Below are 21,507 nucleotides of genomic sequence, written 5' to 3' on the forward strand. Positions count from 1 at the left end.
TTGGTAGCAGCTCCTGAAGGAAATGTCTAGTTCATTAGCAGCTGAATGCTCCACTAAACTCACCATTTAGATGCTAACAGTATCTGTCTGCTGTTTGGTGCTGAGCAGGTAGAGTACAGTGTGTTTATCACACCTTTTTTTTGTTTTTTTTCTTAGAAAACAGCTGCCTGCTTCAGCTGAAAGCAATGCTGATGAGAGTGAGAGTGGTGAGAGTGAAACATAGCAGTAAAGTTGTGGGACATAAAACCAAAACAATGAGCTCAAGATGCTTAAACACACCCGTAGTTTTATCACTTTAACTTTACACATAAGTAATTTGATTCATTGTCAGTACACTGTAAAAATGAAGAAAGAGGAGAGAGAGAAAAGTGGAGATTTAAAAAAGCAAAACACCAAGTAGCAAAGCCTTTTTAAGATTTGTACTTATAGAGAAAACATACATTAAAGACATTGCATAAAAATCCATATTTGATTTATTTGTCTCCTCACAATAAGAAAACATTGCGGGTTTGAATCCACCAGCTGTTGAGACATCTCTTAATAGTAATGTTAAGTTTGACAAACTTATGAAAGCACTTTGAGTGAACTTCTTAACCTAAGTTGACACAACAAGTTAGACCTTAAACCTTAGCTACTTTTTGTCAACTTTTCTTTTTCTTTTTCTTTTTTTTTTTTTTTACAGTGTATAAAAATATTGATTAGAGCAGTGTTTAAACAACTTGAGCTCTGAAGAACTGTTGTTTTCTCTCTCCATCCAGTGAAATTCAAAGCAATAATAGCAACTTTTGCCTCCACAGCTGCTCTGTTTCTAATAAATATTGGTGTAACAAGAAATTAATTTGCATGGTTCATTATACAGAGCTCAAGGCACAGTGCTATGTAGGGCAAATGTTTTCAGTAAACCATATTCTTCAAAGATCAGACTGCATCACACAGAAATTATGCAAATGAATTGATGCCCAGTGTGGGACTGTTGATTTATTTTACTGTAAATGCAATTTTGCCCTTAGCCTGTGTGGTAGTTTTCTACACTACAGTCTACAGTCATGTTTCTTCCTGGTTGCATTGTGTTTCTGCTCAGTTTGGCTTTTAAACTACAGTATAATCCCTGACTAAAACAACAGCGGTGTGAATAATGAGAGACATGAGTCTTTCAATCATCTGAGAGACACACTAACCACTGAGAGAAGCCACACGGAGGTACACAAAAACCCACGGGTGTTTCTTAGAAGTGTTATTCACAGAACTGGTGACACCACACAAAATTAAGAGGAAAAAGCTGAAAAAACTAAACAAAACAAAACAAAAACACGGATATCAAGTAAATTAATTTCCAAAGTGTGATGGAACAATTTCACAGGCTTTTATTACAGCATGTCCAATCTTAAAACTGTAACACTACACAGCTGATGGACACTAGACTGAGATTTAGGTTTTCAAGGAGACACAGTCCATCACACTTGGTGCTTTTACCATTAAGAAAAGCCCATTAAGAGCAAAAATCCAGATGTTGTTTCCTCTGGAGGCAGGCCAAACTACTGTGTCTCCTCTGAAACAAACCAGAGCTGTGATGTGCTGTATGACTGTCAACATCTGGGCCAGTGGTTGGACCATTCTGAATTCATCTGGTAGATTATTGTTAATGGCTCTAACTTTTGGAGATCATAACAAGGATTGTATTCCCAGCAATGTGGCGTCTTTCAGAAAAGTCTCACGTGAAGTGACGGTTCAGTTGCGGCCCACGGAAACAGAATGAATCTAATAATGATGTGTCGCGTTTAAATCGGGCCGTCCAAATCACCATCTACCACTATTATTAACATTAGTTGTCTTGCAAGCTCATATGGGCTGGGCATCACTTAGTGCATGACACTTAAATAAATCAAATCAATCAATCAATCAGCTAACCCTAATAAACTGAACTATGCTTTAATTCCATGGTGTTGCTACTCTTCCACTACAGTCAGAAAAATGCAGTACAACTTGGTGGATGGTCTCCAAAAGTTGCATAAAACACCAAACAAAAAGGTTGAAAAATAACTTCAAAGAGCAGAAACTTAAAATCAGACTAAAAACCTGAAACAACACAAATATTCATGAAAACATGCAGTCTTAATAGTCTTAATAATCAGATCAGGTAATACTGAATAGTTTTACCTCTTCAGGCCTCTAAAAAAAGTTAAACTAATCTGAGAGAGTTAAAATCTGTGTTTGGTTGAAGAGCTCACACCTCATACAAATATCTAACGTTTGATAAAGGTGTGTGAGTTGAATTTGTACTGTTTTAAAAGTCACAAGGCAAAAAAGTTGGGGATCACTGACCTGGTCAGCCCTGAAATCCAGAGGTATCACATGCATTTGAATGTAAGAAATGGACAGGCATCAAAAAAGTTTTTTCCTTCCCATTAATTTCGTCAATTTACTAGATTTGGATGATATGTTGGGTGGAGGGTTGAGAACAGCAGGACTGTCAACTGTGGAGAGAGATGGAGGTGAGTTAATTTCATATGACTTGGGTGATTTGTGGCTCTGCACTAAAATCTGATCAGCTGGGTTATAAAATAATTCTTACTCACAGCAACACCAAACCATTAGCTATTTAGCTGCACCGGTGGCAGGGCTCTATGAATGGTAGCGCTGGCCTGTCTGTGGACCCACCCCTTTAAAAATATTTGTCTCTCGCTGTTGACAAGTGTCATATTTTTTCCAAAATATTTAATGCAAAGTGACTGTTTCATAATTATTTAAATGTTATACCACCATTAATCATATTTAAATGCTCTGGGACATCACAGTGTAGTTGTCTAAGTACATTATACATTTTATAACCCAGTTGATCATACATTTTATAGCCTTCATCTGTCCTTAAAAAACTCAATACGCAGCCAACTCTATCTAAGGAAGTCCAACGCATGACCATTCTGTCACCGTTTCCTTCCTCACCTTCATTCAGCGGCAGCCAAGTGGCGTTTTCCTCAGATAGAGAAAGGACCTCTCAGCTGTTGCTCACGTGCCACAACATGATAAAAAAGCCCGAGGCGGACGGTCGCATGTGGAGGAGTGTGAACAATAACCAGGCATGGTGACAATGAGAGCTGCTGCTCCGCCGCCTTTTTCCTTCCCCTCCGCTCTCTCCCTTTCTCCTGATGCCACTGTAGGACACAGCTGTGGAACAGGACTACATTGTGTTTCAACCCCTGTTGTCGGTTTTACAGCCGTGTAATTAAATGTAACTGCTGTGGGGAGAACCCACCTATGCTGGCCCTGCATTGTGTTACTTGTCACAATCTTGCACGACAGGATCATTGTGCTGTGTTATGTCATTTGGGCAAAATTTTAAAACCTCAAATATACCCTCATGTATTTCTGGTTCAGCTGGTTAGATCTGTTGATGACTGAAAAACAGCTCTGTTACCCTTCATGTCACGCAAACCCATGTTACAAAACAGGCTCATTAGGGCCAGAACATATACACTCAGGTGTTTTTATTGCCTTGGTAATGACAAAGGTAAACACTGATTTAACGGTTTATCATTAACATGTTGTATAAGCAGATAAGTAACATTCATGTGATTAAGGTGTTTATTCTTTGAAGAACAAAAGCCCTGAAAACTGAAAAAAAGCCACTGGATATTATATGTCTTTAACCAGTGGTGGATGCAGGCTTTCTGAGGGGCAGGGGTGAAAAAATAAAAGGAGCACCAGCTGTATGTGGTGGGGTACCAGGGTGCCGAAAGTCATGATGCATTTATAGTGAGCAGTCCCGATCCTTGCTTTAGTTAAAGTAGTTTGATTAAGTGACTTAAACTGCAATTACTACACAAGGGCATCCAGGAGGGCACTTTTGCAGCATTTTTACAAGCACGGGGGCACCAAGAAGGTAAACCCCCCTCCTTCGTGCTCCCCTCCAGAGTCCACCAGTATCTGTAGGCGAATGAAACCTACAGTCCCTGTTGTCTCTGCAGTTCGGCCACGGCGTTGAAGGCATTATGAGCTTGCCAGAGTAAAACAGGATCATGTAGCACTCGTGTCTCCTAGCTTGTCGATTTGACTCGCTTCCATGTCAGAGTGCCAGATCCAGGTCACAGTTTGTTAGCCTGGTTGAGGAGGGGAAGTAGAAACTGATGTGAGGGCCATTGTCTGAGGGTCTCTGGAGGTGGTGTAGGTTTTCCTCTCACACTGATACTGCTGATTGAGATGGAAAATCAGCATCGCTGCTCGTACGGGTGTTGAAGTATCTCCAGAGTCCATGAGAAAAGACGTGACAAATGGTGGATGAAGCTGTACGTAAAGAAGGATCCGGCTGCATGTCTGGAATCCATCTTGACCTTCACTGGATATCACTTTCTGTTATCTACAGTAGCTGAACGTGCAACCAAAACTGTTTATGTATTGGCATTAAATACTAAATTACCACTGAGTTGGTTTTGTGTACATAAAACAGGGCCTTTGTGTGATGTGTTAAGGCTAGATGGAGAAATGAGATACATTTGTTTTAGACCTCCAACCATTTTCCCATTGAATTGCTACTGATTAACTGCTTTGTTTTTCTTCTTTAAAGAGCAACTGATAATCTAGAAAAGTTCTCCATGAATACAATGTATCATTATCAGATCAGATACTGTAAGAAATCCTCCAAGGTCACACTTTAGTTCACAGTAGAAAATTGAAAACTGGCCAAGATCAACACCTATCTTAGAAATTACATTTATGCAATACTAATTTGCTACAGATAATACACTGAGAGAAACATAATGCTGTTAAATGTTGTTAATGACTGAATGTTCCAAGTCTCAATCTTTAATTTGTTTTTGCACAATGTCATCTCATGCAAAACCATACTGGCTTGCAGCAGCTGAAGCATTAATAAAAATGTGTTTATGGTTATGTTTTGGCGCTCACAACGCTCGGTTAAGGTTAGGAAAAGATTGTGGTCTTGGTGAAAGGCGAAAGTGACTTGAAGCAGGAGACAAACAACTGAAACCATAATCTTTCACTACCAAAGTGCTTTTGTTGCCTAAACCTCACCACAAGCAAGACTCGGGATGTGAAGCCTGGCCTGAGTCCTGCTGTTACTTGCATATGGTTAAAAAAAAATTTAGCACTTCCTTCACTCAACAAAATGTTACCAGTAACCGTACTCCAAGCAGCAATTGTGTTTCAAATTAAAAACCAAAAGAGTGATGCAATCCATTCCAGTCCAATCCAGTCCAAATTTTTTTTTTTATTGTATAGTATATGTAAGTTCTCATATAGATTTCTGTGAAGTTTTAATTAAGTGTTTTAACTTAGAAAGAACAAAGTTCGTCCTCATAAGGAAAAAGATATGAGCATTACATTAAGCAGATCACTAGAACTAGTGGCCAGTATATTTGGGACAAAAGTGTGTTTTTATACTTTTCAAATGTATGAAAGTGATTTACTTGTCAGATCCTCTGGGTTGGGAAGTCTGTCTTGGCTCTACTTTGTTTTTCCATGAAATCTGTGGAGCAGTTTTTTTTTTGCATGTAAGGCTACACTATTTAATGATCTTCTAGTGGAGAAACACCATGGCAAATGAAGTTCTTAAGAGCACAGATAAATAAACAGCAAAAAGAGCCGGTGAAGGACTTCATTGCCTGGGAAAACTGACAGCGATCAGCCTATCTGTGCATTAGTGCTAATTTCCTGTAATTTTCTGTTTCAGCGCACAGATATCACACCACATAAAACCAAAGCAATCACACGAGCAAAATAAAGATGTAGAGACCTCTTTCTCAGCCTTCAAATCAAAGATTCCCTGACTGAGTGCAGACACACATGGCCAGGAATAAGTTGGCAAACTCTGTGAACCACACTTCATTTAAAGAGGCAGGTTCTTCATCATCTATAAATCTGAGCCTCCCATTGAGTGTCTCGAGTTGAGACACAAGCTAGCACTTATGCTCTCCCTCAAGTGTCCTCATAAAACAACATTGTTTCCAGCTTATTCTCCCCTCTCCCTGGAGTCGGCCGATGCCAAAAGTTCCCTTCGCAGGCCTGTCCTCCTGGGCTTGTTTGGGGACATCTGCTGCCATGTCCAAATATTGTTTTTGGCTGAGCCATCGCTGGCGCTGCTGCGATAGAATAGAGCTGGGAACTATTTTTACCTCAGCGGGATAGACTGTGTTAACATACAAAACAATGCCTCTATCCCGTGTTCTTCCAGCTGCAGAGCGGGGTGTGCGGACACACAAAACATCCAGGCTTGTGTTCAGGGGGCGAGCTGCTGGTAATAGCAGTATGTGTGAACTCCTAACCTCTTTCACACTCTTTCTGGGTTTGATTTTCACTCTCGGGCAAAGTAAGATTTTCAGAATATGTGTCAACATGAATTCGACACCTCACCACAACTCAAAACACAAGCAGCAAGACTACCTTCATGGTAAGGCTCATAATTTACATTTTTTTTAACAAAGGAAAAACTGGAAGCAAACACAAATCACCTCGGAGTAGTACGCCACATTACCAAGCTAAAATGTCCTCTTGCTGTGTTATTGGGTGCCAGAATCGAAGCAGTAATGGCTCAAGTTTTATCAGATTCATACCAGCTGCCACTGCCAGTCAAAACCCCCCCAGAGACGACTATTAAACATGATAAGATGAAAGCTGGAAAATGTCTGCAACCTGTGGCAAAATAAACAAAATGAACTCACAAAATGTCAAAAAAAAGGGAAAGATTGTCACACCTATTTTCCTTATTAATTAAGTTTTCTTTTAAAGTCGAGAGACATATAAAATAAAAAAAAAGGCCAGTCTGGTCTTATTACTTACTGTTAAATTTTTTAAAACACTCGTCATCCTGGGCCCCGCTTCCCAGAGCCTTCGTAGCGCTACGTGCGTTGTAAGTTGTATTTTAAGGTCTCCCTTAAGGTTACGGGCTGTTTCTCAGAGTTGGGACAACCTTAAGTTAAGCGTTACTGAGCACCAGTTGGAAAACCCCCCCCAAAAAATTACAGATGGAGACGCAACAACTACAGTTAGTGAGCAAATGCTTAGTTCATGTTAGCTTAAGAGCTCAGTAATTTTGTACTTTGATGTACTCTAATGTACTCTGTCTTCACCCATTGCTACATTCACCTACCTTGTGATATAAACACTGATAAAACACAATAACTTGGCCTGAGAGTTCACCGGTTACTCCTCCCAGACGTTTCAGCTCTTTTTTCTACACATTCCCCTGAGAACTGAAGTTACATTTCATATCCGTTCACTGCTCCAAACAAGGAGAGAGTCCAATTTATTTTCTTTTAAGTTTACAATGGACTTCTTAAGGCCGCAGTTAATGCGGGGACCTTAGATTTTTCAGGGCACTCAGAGGAAATTATACTGGGGCTGAGTAATTGAAATGAAAACACTGAGAGGAAAAGGATCTGTGTTTTAAGGGAAGACATAATGGCTGTTCATGCTGTTTGCCCTTCACATCATATTACAGTATTAATAGACCTCTTCTGTTCCAGCTGGCAGTGGAGGAGAGCTATACAGTAAGAAATAAATGCTCTTTAGATCTATTTAAAAGGATTACAGATTTGATTATTTCTTTTAATGCCTTCACAGCTGTTTTGGTGTCTTCTTTATCCATCTGTCCTTTATGTGCAATATATTAGTTGAACCACTGATCAGATTTGGGAAAACCTCACTTTGTTAAACAATTAAAAACTGGTGGTGACTCTTCCTGCACTTTGGGATGTTAATTAATTTGCGTACAATGAAATAGTTTCTTGCTTATGATGCAGTGAGGCATGGAACAATACATTTGTTCATTGGACCAGACTGCAGTGTTTCTGGGGAGTGAGCCTCACTGTACGAAAGCACAACTTTATGCACTGATTTGAGTGAAACTGGATCACATTTTATGGAAAAAACATTTTCTGGTTTCCGCTCTGATGTCCTACAGCTCCTCAGCTTCAATTCTCAGTTTTTTAAATTAGCTACAGAACAGAAAACCACCTCATGTAGCCTATTCCCTGTCGTCAAACTGGCCTCTGTTGGTCTCTGAGGCTGTTTTGGTCCCAGTCCGACCATCACTGGATGCTCAGTACAGGAAGAATCAGCTAATAGGGCCACTTTCCTTCCTAGCATTACATCTGTGGGCCGCTTTAGCAGCATGCTGGGGTGTGTAAAGCATAGTGCTATTGTCTACTGTAAACACAAACCAAGGTCTGTGACAAATCCCTCCTCATCTGCCTCTTTTACAGAAAACACATAACCAATAAGCACTAAATTTTCTACACAGCTCCACTAGAGCAGTTGGGGTTAAGGGCCTTGCTCAGGGGCACCTCAGTGGTAATAGTGAATTCAAATTTCACGCATCCCCACCAAGGAAAGGCTATTGACATCACTATGACATCATCAGGGTTGTTTTCTCAGACTTGTACCCACCATGACAAATAAACATATCTTCTTGTGTAAAGTGCTCCTTTAATAAACAAAAATAGCAGAAGAGCGAAGCACAAACAAGCCTGAATCTTATGTCTTTACAATTTAAGGACGTACAAACATGTTCATACAAAACTATTCTATGTTAATCTTCTACACAAGTATACTTGGAATGGAGGAAAAAACTACCGTATACAATAAAGAGAATCCGTGGATATTTGTTTATCCTGCGATAAGTCAACTGGTCAGTGCCTTTGTTCTGATTCCATAGTTCAACCTCTCCATGAGGCTTTCTATAAATATCTTGTCTGTCAACATGCGCCGCTTGAAAGCAAGGCAAAATCTATGTGGTGTTTTCACTACCTGCACATAATTCACCTCTGTGAACACACATGTAATTGTTTTCTGTCATTTACAAAGCTAATTTGTCACGTCCACAATTCAAAGGCTGACTGCAGGCTGGATATTGTTACTCCGCTGCTCTTACATAATTAGTTACATATCACACATGTACCTGACACGCAGGGCGTCGTGTCACTAACTCATTATGTGACTGTGTAAACTGATACTGCCACCAACTCAAGTTTCTGGAAGTATTCATGGTTGTTTGCAGAGTCAACAAACACAATCATCAGAGTTTGACCCTCATCCAGCCGACAGACTGTCATAAACAAAACCTTCCGGGAAGGAACACGCCAGAGATTTGTTATAAACACCAGAAAGAAAAAGATGCTCGTTCAGATAGCATGAGAGAGTGGAGACATATCAGATTCAAAGAAACCTGTGTTTGGACACTAGAAAGTAGCGCAATTGAGATGTAATGATTGTAGAAAGTGAGTAGTATTTGAATATTTACGGACTGAGCAACAGGACGTTTTACCATCACAGTATTACTGGTGTTTGCCTGGTGGGCAGAGTTACCCACAGTACACAGTGAAATTCAAAACAGTCCTCATTTCTTTCTTTCACATAATACATATAGGAGGGAATCAGTTAAAATATCTGTGTAAAAAAACTGTTATTTATGCGAGCAGTGTAGCCTGAGCCTGTGGCCTCGTCAGTGTAATCGTCCAGACTGAAATATCTCAACAACAACAAGACAAACAAGATGAATTGCGATGTTTAATGCTATTAGGAATTTGAGGGTACTTACACATGAAACTAACATGTTATACTTGCAAGAAAATCTGTTACCCTGTTAAAATGTTAGAATAAATGTAATTATTTTAATTACTCAATGTTATTGTTTATTTTTTAATTATTTTCTAAGTGTTTTTTAAGAAATGTAATACAGCTGGAAAGGCCTAAAAACATATAATAGAAAATAAATAATATTTAAACCAAATCTCTCAACTTTATTTTGCAGTTACATTAACTTACCTGTTTCCTTGGGTTTGACATTGAGTATTTAAAAAGGATTTAAAAGCTTTACATTATGCAGTCATGTTAGAGCTCTTTTCTGATTTCAGTAGGAAAATACTGAATTTCCAGCACTGAAAGGAGCGCAGTGTTAGGACAAAATTACAAGGTCATGCAGAATTCACTGAGGTTGGTTGAATTTGCATTAAATGTTACAATCGCACAATTGCAACTTTCCCAAGGGACTAAATTATTAACTGAACTCAACTGACTTCAATGCTGAAAAGACTTTTTTTTTTTTTTTTTAAATCACAGAGTACTGAGAACGACCATGAACAAGAGACTCCTAGTATATGCAGCAGTGAGTCCAGGATCCTGGACATACAGAGGACTGAGAGAGAGGCTCTGATCCGTCAAACAGAGAAGCTGTCCATCCAGCAGAACCCCCTCCTTTCACCTCAGCCACCAGCTCATCCCAGACGAAGGCCTGAGTCTTCTGTCCGAGGAAGGAAGCTCAGACCTATTGAACATGAACCTGCTTATACCGACAATGACCAAACATCCAGGACCCAGGATCTGCAGTGCCAACAACTTGTGCTTTAACAATGATTAGGCTAAAATCTGAGTTCTGAAGGCAATAACTTCTTATGGTTTATCTGTATGCCTACCTGAAGAGGGACATGGACACTCAGGTAGAGAGGACAGGACGTGCTCTGCTGCTGAGAATCGCACAGGCATTTGCAAACGTCTACATGCAGCAGCAGGCCAACGTTTCCCTGCAGGCCATGGTGCAGAACTGCAGCCCAGGTCGAGTCCTGAACACTCTGCTGAATACAGGACTGAGGTGAAGTTTAGTAGCAGCAGCATTCAGTGGAAAATGAAATGAGACAGAGACAATGCATTTGTTTGTTTGTCTCTCTATAGCAGGCATGTCCAAACTATTCCATAAAGGGCCAAGTGGCTGCAGGTTTTTGTTCCAACCAGTTTACAGCACCCCTGATTCGACTAATCAGCTGTTTGAAGTCTGAAATCAGTTGATTAAATGAGTCGAGCCTGGTGTGTTCCGGCTTGGTAGGAATGGTAGCCACAAAAGCGCTGCAGTGAGGGCCAGCACTGCTCAGCAGCTCCACCTACTGGCTGACATATTAGGAGCAGATTCACTCCTAACAGCAGGGAAGGCGTCCACCCAGCGCTTCCTTATCGCTGTCAGCAGGATGTCTCTGGATGCAGCTGCTGAAGTCAGGTAAGTTATCAAACTGTGCATTCAGTTTGCACGATTCAGAACTGTATGATGTAATGATTGTCTTGTTTGTGTCTCCTGTGAAAAATGGAGTTCTGCAGCGATGACGAATTTTTTAAGGAAGTTAGCATCGCTACATCCATTGGATTTTGGATTTGTGCGGTAAAAAAGCCCTATGACAAACAAAAGTTTATAATACATTGTTCAACAAAATAATCCTCACAAATGAACATCACCTTATGATTTTTGAAGTGTAAATGCAATCGCCAGACGTAAAAAGCTGACATGAGGCCATACATGAACTTGGAGTATGTTAATGTTCACAACAAACATTGTGGTCTCATTTAGCCACTCTTTAGCAACCACCTTTTTAAAGATATGTAAAAGCTTCATGAAAATCTGTTTGTGTGAACCACAGACCTTATTTCAGGCATTTAATGAAAAACCCATTGACACTGGAATGAGGGAGCTGGAAGTACTGACATGCTTATTTCTTATTTCTGGGTTTTCTCTATTCTCTTTGTTCAGTTTGTGCTTTGTCCTAAACCAGTATGTAATGGATTGATGGATATGCAAATAACTATCTAGTCTAGATAGTCTAGATAGTCTATCTAACTATCTAACTACTAGCTTCGTACACTTAAGTGCTAAATAAGAAGTATATTTCTCTACAGGCTCCTGGACATTTCATCCACCAGGGACTGGCCCATCATAGCATCAGGTCATTGATGTCAGCTGGAGAGAATCCTGAGGAATGCGAAGTAGGAGAAGATTAAACAAGAGGGCGGACAGGTCATCACTGCGGTGCAGTGGTTAGCACTGTCACCTTACATGGATGGGAGCGGCCTGAAAGCAGCCTCAGAGGCCACTTGGAAAGCTGCACCTGACTGTGTGGAGCTTCGGTTAACTGGCACTGTTAAAATAAATAATAAAAATGAGAAATATCTTGGTTCTCAGTTCTTTAATTTTGTTTCTTTAGTTTGAGTGAACAGACATTTAAAGAACCAGTGTGCAGGATTTAGTGACATCTAGCAGTGAACTGTCAGATTGCAAACACCTCGCCTCAGCCTCCCCTCACAAGTATGTAGAACCTGTTAGCATGGCAGTTTCCATGGAAGAACATCTGCCCCCTGTAGATATGAAATGCTCACTCAAAGCTAACGAGAACACAACAGCTCTTATTTTCAGATGATTCTACATTATTGAAAACATATTTATGAATATTATGTCCATTTTTGCCAAACTCTACAAATATATCTCCATACATATTTCACATTGGGCCTTTAAAAAACAGAGCTACTTAAAAAAAATAAATAAATAAATAAAAAATTCTTAATTCAAGGGTTGTTATCATTAGCTTGTCAGTCTTAAAATGAGACAAAATATTTTCACTAAATGAAATCAAACACACAGAATTAACATGCTCAGCAATTATTTACTGAACCGATTTCTGAAAGATTGCCTTGAAACACACAGTGCTGGGGTATAGCTTACAAAAACAAAAACTAGAAGATTACTTGTTTCTTAAAATAATAACAACTATTTCAAACCTAACATGGCCATAGCAGCATAAACACCCATAGAGGTAATAACCTGCAGGTAATAATAGCTATAATTCAAGTACTGTAGTGTTACATTATTCGCCGTGTGTGCAGGTGGAAAAAGTAGTGATACAGAAGTGCGTTACTTTAGCGTTGTGTTACCTCTGGTAACATGTTTGTAACCTAATTAACTCAATTTAACATTTAAAACTAATGAAATGAAATTTACAGGGCTGCAACTTTTCTTGAGGAAAAAAACAGGACTTTCATAGTTGTAGGGATTACACACGATATAGTGCCAGAAACAAGATGTGATAAGGGAAAGAAAGAAAAGGTGTGAAAATCTGTCATAAGATGGAGAAATGCGGGAGAAGTGTGATCCCCAGAGAAATCTGTGAGAGGGAAGAAAAACAGCAGTCTACCGGGAAAATTGGCAAGGTTGGCAAATAAGACCCAACGGTACCTTTTTTTCACTCTAAGTTGAGATAGATACATCACACCAGCAATACGTCATCCAGCTGGAGTCGGCAAGGCACCGCCCCCTTCTGTGGGACAACTCACGGTTTCATATAATGGGAGAGATGAGAAAATGCTGAAATAGCTGCTGTGTAGCAGGTTTTATAATCAATAAACATACAAACCCATCATGATCTCTGGTTCTGGATCTCCGGGGCCAGGAGGATGGAGGTTTTGTTATTTACAGACAACATTAAGCCTCACAATAGCCGATAAGTCAATATTAGCGGTGTCTGGTCACTATGTCGGCTCACTGACTGACAGCTGACAGCTTAACCTTAACTGATTATAATATCCCCAACGTTTCCATTCAGGTCACAGAGGAATTATTTTAGACATGTCTATAAAACAAAGGTTTGTTCAACTCAACATGAATTAATACAAACTTGTCAAAATTGTAAAACAAGTAAAAACTACACACAAGTACAATCTGTCTAAAATGATTAAATTAAATATCTCTTTCTGCCCGAGGCAATGAAATGCAGTGGAGACACCTTATGAGTGTTTATACTTTGCACATTAAAATTGATCAGTCAAATCAAATACAAATGTATATCCATGATCCTGGAAATAAAACAATCTTGTTGATTAATTCAGTACCAGTTAATAAAGCCTACGTTTCCAAACCCTGCCTAACTAATTGCATCATTATGAGTATCCTACTTAAAATCCCCTCAGAAAGCACAGCTGGCACAAAACCACACACACTAAAGACTGAGTTCAGTGTAACAGGTAAAAAGAAACCCTGCTTCACTCTGCCTACATGACATCTCATGTCCGTGTCCCATGTATTGATCGTTATCTGGGGCTGCTGTGGGCGACTTGCCTTTCAGGCTATCAAACACAGTATATTCCTACTCTTCAGCTTTTAAATTTGTTGTGTTTGACCAGGTGTTTCCTCAGGTTAGACGTGTTGCCCTCATTAGATTTGCATTTCGCATTAAAAATACTGCAGTGAGTGATGTCAGTGTCAAGTTTTTAAAAGTGTAACCACACTTGTGACCATTTTTGGCTCACCATTGCCCTGACTCAATGTGACTGAAACAAGCTGCAGGAGTAATGTCATTCTCTGTCTTTTTCTGTCTATTTTAACAGTGTGGTTTTCAAAGTGTTTGGGCCCAAGTCACACTACAGGCCAATCTAAAATCTCACGGCAGACCTGACAGACCATGGCAGAATTCATATCCATTTAAAATGGCTTTGATAACCAACCTAACCAATGGAGACAACGAATACTAGCCAAACTGAAGCAAAGTTTCTGGAGTGCAGGTGGTGAAAAAAGTTAAGGCAGTAATGGCATGAGTGTATACAAAGTACTGATATAGTAAATTACATGCTTAACTTTTTGTATAGTTGTATATTGCAATAATAATGACTAATGAATAAAATCACATGGCACAACTGGACCCAGCTGTGCTCTCAGGTACCAAAATTTGGTACCAACTGATTTAAATCTGGAGTAGGCAACATTATTTTGGCATCATTGAGAAATAATTTCATAATAAGCTTTTAGCATATTTTAAATCAAAGAGGGTCGGATGTAGACTAGAGTCTTTCAATTCCATTACCACTTATCATGCCAGGCTGCGCCCAAGGTCAAGTGACTCTGGAGCGAGGGCAAAGTGAGCCCTACTCGCTTCCAAGCGGACTGTGGTAACGTCTCGCCAACTGGAGCCAAACCATTATGAGCTTGCTTTTCTCCCCCTCGAACTGAGCTTGTGTGAGCAGGAAAGCAAAGAGAAAAAGGTCTCTTTATATTCAGCTCTCAGTACTTCTGTAGCTTTACACTGAATCTTTATGCTTTGAAATGTAGTTTCTTTCTTCTGTCGCTGTTTGTACTTTCAGGTATCTGCTTTATCACACGTAATTGATGTCTGTCAGTTCACGCTGGCTCACGATTGTCTTGGTAAAGTGTTGTGTGTGTGCATGAAGTGTGCACTGCTTGTCTGGTGGGAGGGCTTGAGGATGGAGAAAATGAAACCTAACTCTGATGAGACTCAACGATCAACCATTTTTAGGCTTTTTAGGTGGCTTTATGATTGCTCAGCAGTATTGACCTATGCCAGGCTACCCTTAAAAGTACAGGGTGTGGTACCCACTCAACGCCCCCTAAACAGCGCTGAATTTGATTTTCAATATGAATAGACACTGTCTGATGGTTATACACAATGTAGAAAATATTCTAATTTTATTCTATATTATCATATCTTCCCTTTAACCCAAAGAGACCTAGAAAACAAGAGAAAGAGGTTTTTCTTTAGCCTCCACAGACTGTTTGGCCAGCTGCTCCCGTCCTCTCATCTGTCTTGAATTAGACAGCAGTAACCATCATATAAATACCCACTTATCATCTCAGTAGTTTATCCTCCCATGATACAGGCCTGAGATGACAGAGACAATAGTGGACGCCCACTGCACCAAGTCCCCCTGGAGGCATGTCTCGACTCACAGGCTGCATTTAACTTTTATTACCCAAGGAGATGGATTGGCTGCTCCCCACCCTTATTTGGTGGTGCGGTGTGTGTATACGAGGGGCCGTGATTGTAAAGTGAAGGCAGCGTGATGCAGTCTGAGCGGAGCCAGGTAACTGAGGAGCCCTGCCACCAATTTGGAAAAACTGCTCTTCGAGAAAGGATGACTCATGGCTAATTTTGTTTTTGTGTTCTTATTTTTGTATACTCTTTAATTCTGTCATGATACAGCAACTTGTGGCTCTGCAGGTTTGGGAAAAGGTGATATGTGCATCTCTAAAGCCCAGGGTAAGACAGTTGGGGGAACCAAAATGCAATATTGGTAAACATATACCTACCACACTGTATGCAAGGGTCCCTGAACAAGATGAATTTTATTGACCTTTAAGTGCAAAAGAGTTTTCTAAAAAAAAAAAAAAAATCTATGAATGTGTGTTGCTGCCATGTCAGTAAAAGAAATATGGATCCATGAAACATTAACAAGATGTTTCTCATCACATTTTAACAAGAAACCTCTCTTGTTATAACAATATACTATCTTATTATAGTATGAGAAGTTTCATGTTATAACATATAGCTTATTGTTGTAACATAAAATATGTATCTTTTACTTTGTCTTTCTGTCTACCTACTATTAAAATTTATATTTAAATCAATAAAATATATAGCTATCTTTAATACATTCAAATATGTGGTGTGTTGGTGTTTTTTCTTAAACTTGACAGGATTTAGTTACTGTCATTAATTGTCACCATGTTGATTAACCAAATAGATTGTTTTTCAAAAACATAAAGAACTTAAAAAGAAAAAAGAAAAAGAAAAACTTTAGCTCAGGTTAGCTGTGGATACCGCCCCTGCTAGCTTTGACTTGATCAGGCTATTTTGTTGTAGCAGTAGTTGATTTTCTCTATGAGAGACGGTGCAATAAATTCAACTTTGGGTATTAAGAACCCCCAATCCACAGAGCTGCAATTGCAGTGTTTGGTTTTTAGATCTGTTTTGTAGTCACTGCAGATTTTACATGCTGTTTTCACAAAAGAATTGTCCATTTTTATGCCATAATTAGTTTTAATTTGGTAAAACGGTTGCCAAAATGTCAGATTCTGCTCAATTTTGACCAAATATGTACTTATTTGTAGATACTACTTATGTAGTTATTCCTGGCATTGTATAACTGCATTCACAACATGTTAAATTGTGAGATTGTCTGACTGGTCTTTAATCCCATTGCTTTTTATCTACTAATCTTCAGGATTTTTTTTTTCACACACAAATAAATTGTCACCTCCAAAACACAGGTAGGTGTTTGGATGCGAGTCAGTTATTATAACATGGTCCAGAGAGCAGAGACTCATGAAGGAAGTCATGCTATTCCCCAGAGCTGCCCCTCAGCTGCAGCTGCACCAACGTGTTTTGACCCAACACCCCGCTGAAGTGCTACACCTGACATGTGTGCCCTTTCAGAGCGGCAGGACCTATTCTCTGTGGACGGGAAGTTCATTTCCTCAGAGGATGGAGCCACACCTATTGAATTTTATAATGCCATTTTATTATTTTTTCCCCTCAAATGAAGCCTATTTCTGTTCTTTTTCTGCTGTGTTTCTGAACCCACTGAACTTTAATGTTTTTATCTCTTTCTGCATAATGTAGCTGAAGCTGAGGAGCATATGCATCAATACAAACTGAGAACAGCCTTGTAGGCGTTGACAAAGATTCGAGATCGATTATTTCTTCTAGTGAAAATGGATGTTTCTGACATTCACAGTGCAGAAAGATGCACCTCCCTTGACCTGTTTCTGTGACAGCAGCACAGACAACTTTTAGAAGGTGATAATTGAAATGTCATCACTCTATGATACATGTCATGGGATTGGTCTGTGGATTCATAAACCAAGCAGATATTGTAAGCTCATTGTCTTTACGGCAGCAGCACAAAAACAAATGGGAAAACATGGAACAACTGAACAAAGAAATAGGGTGAAGAAATGTTATGATAAAACCAGACTGTATAGCAAAGTGATAAGAAAAAAAATTACACAGAGACATGACAGAAGCTTGAATGTGACTCCTAGATACCACACAGGGTTGGGGAGTAATTGGTGGTATCCCCAAAACTGTCTTTAAAGTTCTTCTGAAATGGCTGACAGGGTGCTTATTAGTTAGGTGTTTCCTGTAAAACAGGCAGCGGCCAGTGAGGAACGTGTTGCAGACATCGATTGCCGTGTACAGTGGCCAGCACAACTGACAACCCCCTGCCATACAGCTAAAGCTGTCCAGGGATGTGACGCTACAACGGAGAGCAGTCCTATTGGCTGACTCTTCTTAGTCTGAGAGTTCCCAATGAACTCAGCCAGACCAGGACTAAAACAGCCTCAGACACCAATGAGACCAGTTTGACAACAGGAAATAGGCTATATGAGGTGGTTTTCTTGCTGGGTTTGGCTCCCAGCAGGCCAGATCCAAGCTAACAGCAGTTAGTGGTTAGCTACCTTACTTTAGCAACAATTAATGGTATGCACGCATTGTACCTGCCACCCTCCACACATGAGAAGATGCACAGCTGGGACTGTGTCAGGAATATAGAAGAGCATTCTGCCGACATGGTCAAGAAGGTCAACCAAGCTGCCTTCTGCATCAAAACACTCCAAGTCTAATATGAATGAGCGCCTTCAGTTCAGTTTTGTCACGCTAATGTGGTCTGTCATGCCAATGGGGGTCTAACTTTAAGGACAGAATGTGTTGTACACTGTACAAATTATAAAGCCCCTTGAGGTAAAGTGCGATTTGTGATTCTGGACTATATAAATAAAATTTGACCTGACTTCCTTGTTAGTTCAGCTAACAAGCTGGCTAATTGGCTTACCCAAATTGCCAAAGGTGTATTGCTAATTAGACACAAATACAAACCATTTATTAAACACAAGTCATTCCCATGAAATTCATGTCTAAGTGTTTTTGTCACGTGTTTTGCATGATATATTACCTATATGCCATTAACTGGCCCAACAGCAAAAAAGTTGTGTTGTAGATATTCCTGGGTATTTTTAATGGTATTTCAAAATTTGTCTTTTTCTGGAAAATGATTAAAAACTGCACTTAGGGGAAATACTAAATTTGTGTCCAATTAAACGCTTTCTCACTTATGACACAGCAGAACATGGAAGGAGAATATATCTGTTCACTAGAGTGCAACAAAGTGTTTCTGGGGAATGGGCCAGTCTGTACAAAAGCACAGCTTTCTAACTTTATTCACTGATTAGAGTGAAACTAGATTATGTTTTATGAGGAAAAAAATCTGCTTTCCCCTCTGATGTCATCCAGCTGCTCAAACACAACTGGTGGTTATTTATTTACAGATGGACTGATAGCTTTAGCATACCTCTTGCTAAAGCAGCTAACTGTAGGCTGGTGGCTGCTGTTACCAGGCAACAGAACCAGGCTTAATCAGCCTCCCAATGATCACAGCTGCTCACAGGGATGAACACAACCTGCAAAACCAACAGGTAATACAGTACTAAGGTCATTTAAAAAGTTTCCTGATGGAAATATAGCTTTACTTGTTTCCAAAGTAAATTAGCCAACAGCTAACTGCTCTTAGCTTGATTAGCTATGACTCAGCCCAGGGTTGTAATATTACATTATTGAACAGATAACCTCCAAATCAAACGCCGAGTCTGTCCTTGTTGCTGCACCGCTCAGGACACAGTCAGACACCGAAGGGTTAATCTGTGGCGCTCCCAGGCAGAGAGGCAGAAGTAAACAAAAAGAACGAGGGACTGGAGCTTCTCCCTGCTGCTTAAGTTGAGGCGTGACCCTTGAGATAGGCACCGGGCTATCATGAGGGCGTCTCCCAGAGTGACTGGCCGGGAGAACAGAGAGGCCTTTGTCAGGGCTGTGTGCGAAAAAGTGCTGAGCCAAGCAGGCCCTCACCCCCTTCCTCCCCCCTCCTCCCCTCCAACCCCGACGTTTTTTTTTCTTTCTCCCTGAAGACACACACACACACACACACACACACACACACACACACACACACACTCAGATGCTTATACACACACTTGTCTGTATTTACCAGTGGTCCCAGGGGACGAGGCTTTCACTTCAGCTGGTGGGAGGTTATAAGGAGGGGAACAGAGCCTGTTTTGTGGTTAAAACTGGATATGTTAGCATTGCATTCTGGGATGCATAGTTAAGCTTTAATATAACCTGCTGCAAGGAGTTTCTCACTCGTCTGGGTTTAAAGTTCAATCTGCTTTGAGAGAAATGTCTTTTTGTCTGGCATCATGTCTGCTCTTCATCTCTAAAGCATTATGAGGATTAAAATAACTTACATTTTGTGCACAACACACTCTGTGTTTAGTGGTCTGCTTGCAATTTTCACAGTGAAATTGTGCCAAGAGTGCACAGAAAACAAAACAAAAACTGATTTGAATGAGTCCTGATTTATTTACTGCTCAGGCAAAATGAAGATGTTTTACATTAATCAGGACTTCAAATTATTCTGAAAATTAAAACACCTCAGCATCTCATAAGGCCCATGCACAGTGTAGTGTATTGTTCTGGCAATACAATCGAATGGCATTATTGAAGTATTTGACTTCTAAAATTAGTCATTTGTACCAAAATGTTCTTAAGCACACTTTTGTGTGCAGATCAAGGGCAGGCAGCTTGTCTGCAATGATTTTTGTTGAGTGTCTATGTTTAAATGGACAGTTCACTCCAAAATTAAAACAAAACAAAACAAAAACATATGTGCCTGTGGTGCTGCTTATCCATCTAGATTTTTTTTTTATATATATATATATATATATATATATATATATATATACATACATATATATATAGGACCACAGACCTGAGAGAAAATGTTTTATTTTGGCATGAACTGTCCCTTTAAACAAACAGGGTCTCTAACTCAAACAAGCATGAACTTTTCTGTTTAAGAAATAAAAACAGAAATATGACATTGCCCCAAAACGTGACATCTGTAACTGCTTTTGAAGCATTAATATATCAACTGATATCAGATTGCCCTGCAGCATGACACACTGTGATGTGTTGATCTTTATGGGGTTCAGGTCAGGACTCCTACTTTCCTGAGGCCATGTGTTTCTGCACGACCCTAACACACACACACACACACACACACACACACACACACACGCACACACACACACACACACACACACACACACACACATATTACACTCCTTTTAATGCTCCTCATTGCCCCCGTCTACACAAAGCTGCTGCCTGAGGGAGACTGCTTTAGAAAGCCGGTGACAGAAAAGTGAATCACTGTTTATGTAAGGTTACACCTGAACCCTGCAGAGGGTTGAGAATGCAAAAGAAAAAAAAATGTGCTGAGCTCCAACTTTGCCTCCAGGGCTTATGAAATGTTTCTTGTTCATGCTAAATTAACTTTTTAGGGATTTTCAGCGGTTAAATCACTGGTGTCTAGTCAGAAGACATTTTTATACAGTGACTGCAATTTTTTTTTTGAGTTTGTGTCTCATTGTGGCAGCAGAAGTTTGTGAGGTGATGCACACGTGACTGATTAACACGATCCTGAGGGATTTTTAGCTCTGCTAGCAGAATGGCTCTGAGGATGTCAACTTTGTTCCAGACTGAAATATTTGAACAATTGTTGGATCGACTGAGATTTAAAAAAAATGTAAAGACATTCATGGTCTCCAGAGCATGAACCATAAAGACTTTGGTGATCCCCTGACTTTTTTCTATAGTGCCATCAGCAGGCCAGAGTTTTCACTCATCCTAAGAAATATCTCAACCTTTACTTTAAGTCTCAGAGGATGAATCCTCAGGAAAATTTCCCACAACTAGTTAAAAAAAACGTACGTTACTAATTACATGATACAATTCACAGGAAAAGATGCTCCTCTATAACTTTAGAGCACATACTTTGATATTTTAATGTTAGATGTTTAGATCTACCCCCCAAATGCTTCAAATGTTGGTTCAGTAA

Source organism: Lutjanus erythropterus, chromosome 15 (assembly GCF_056507025.1).
Source record: "Lutjanus erythropterus isolate fLutEry1 chromosome 15, fLutEry1.hap2, whole genome shotgun sequence".
In the NCBI taxonomy this organism is placed as follows: Eukaryota; Metazoa; Chordata; class Actinopteri; order Lutjaniformes; family Lutjanidae; genus Lutjanus; species Lutjanus erythropterus.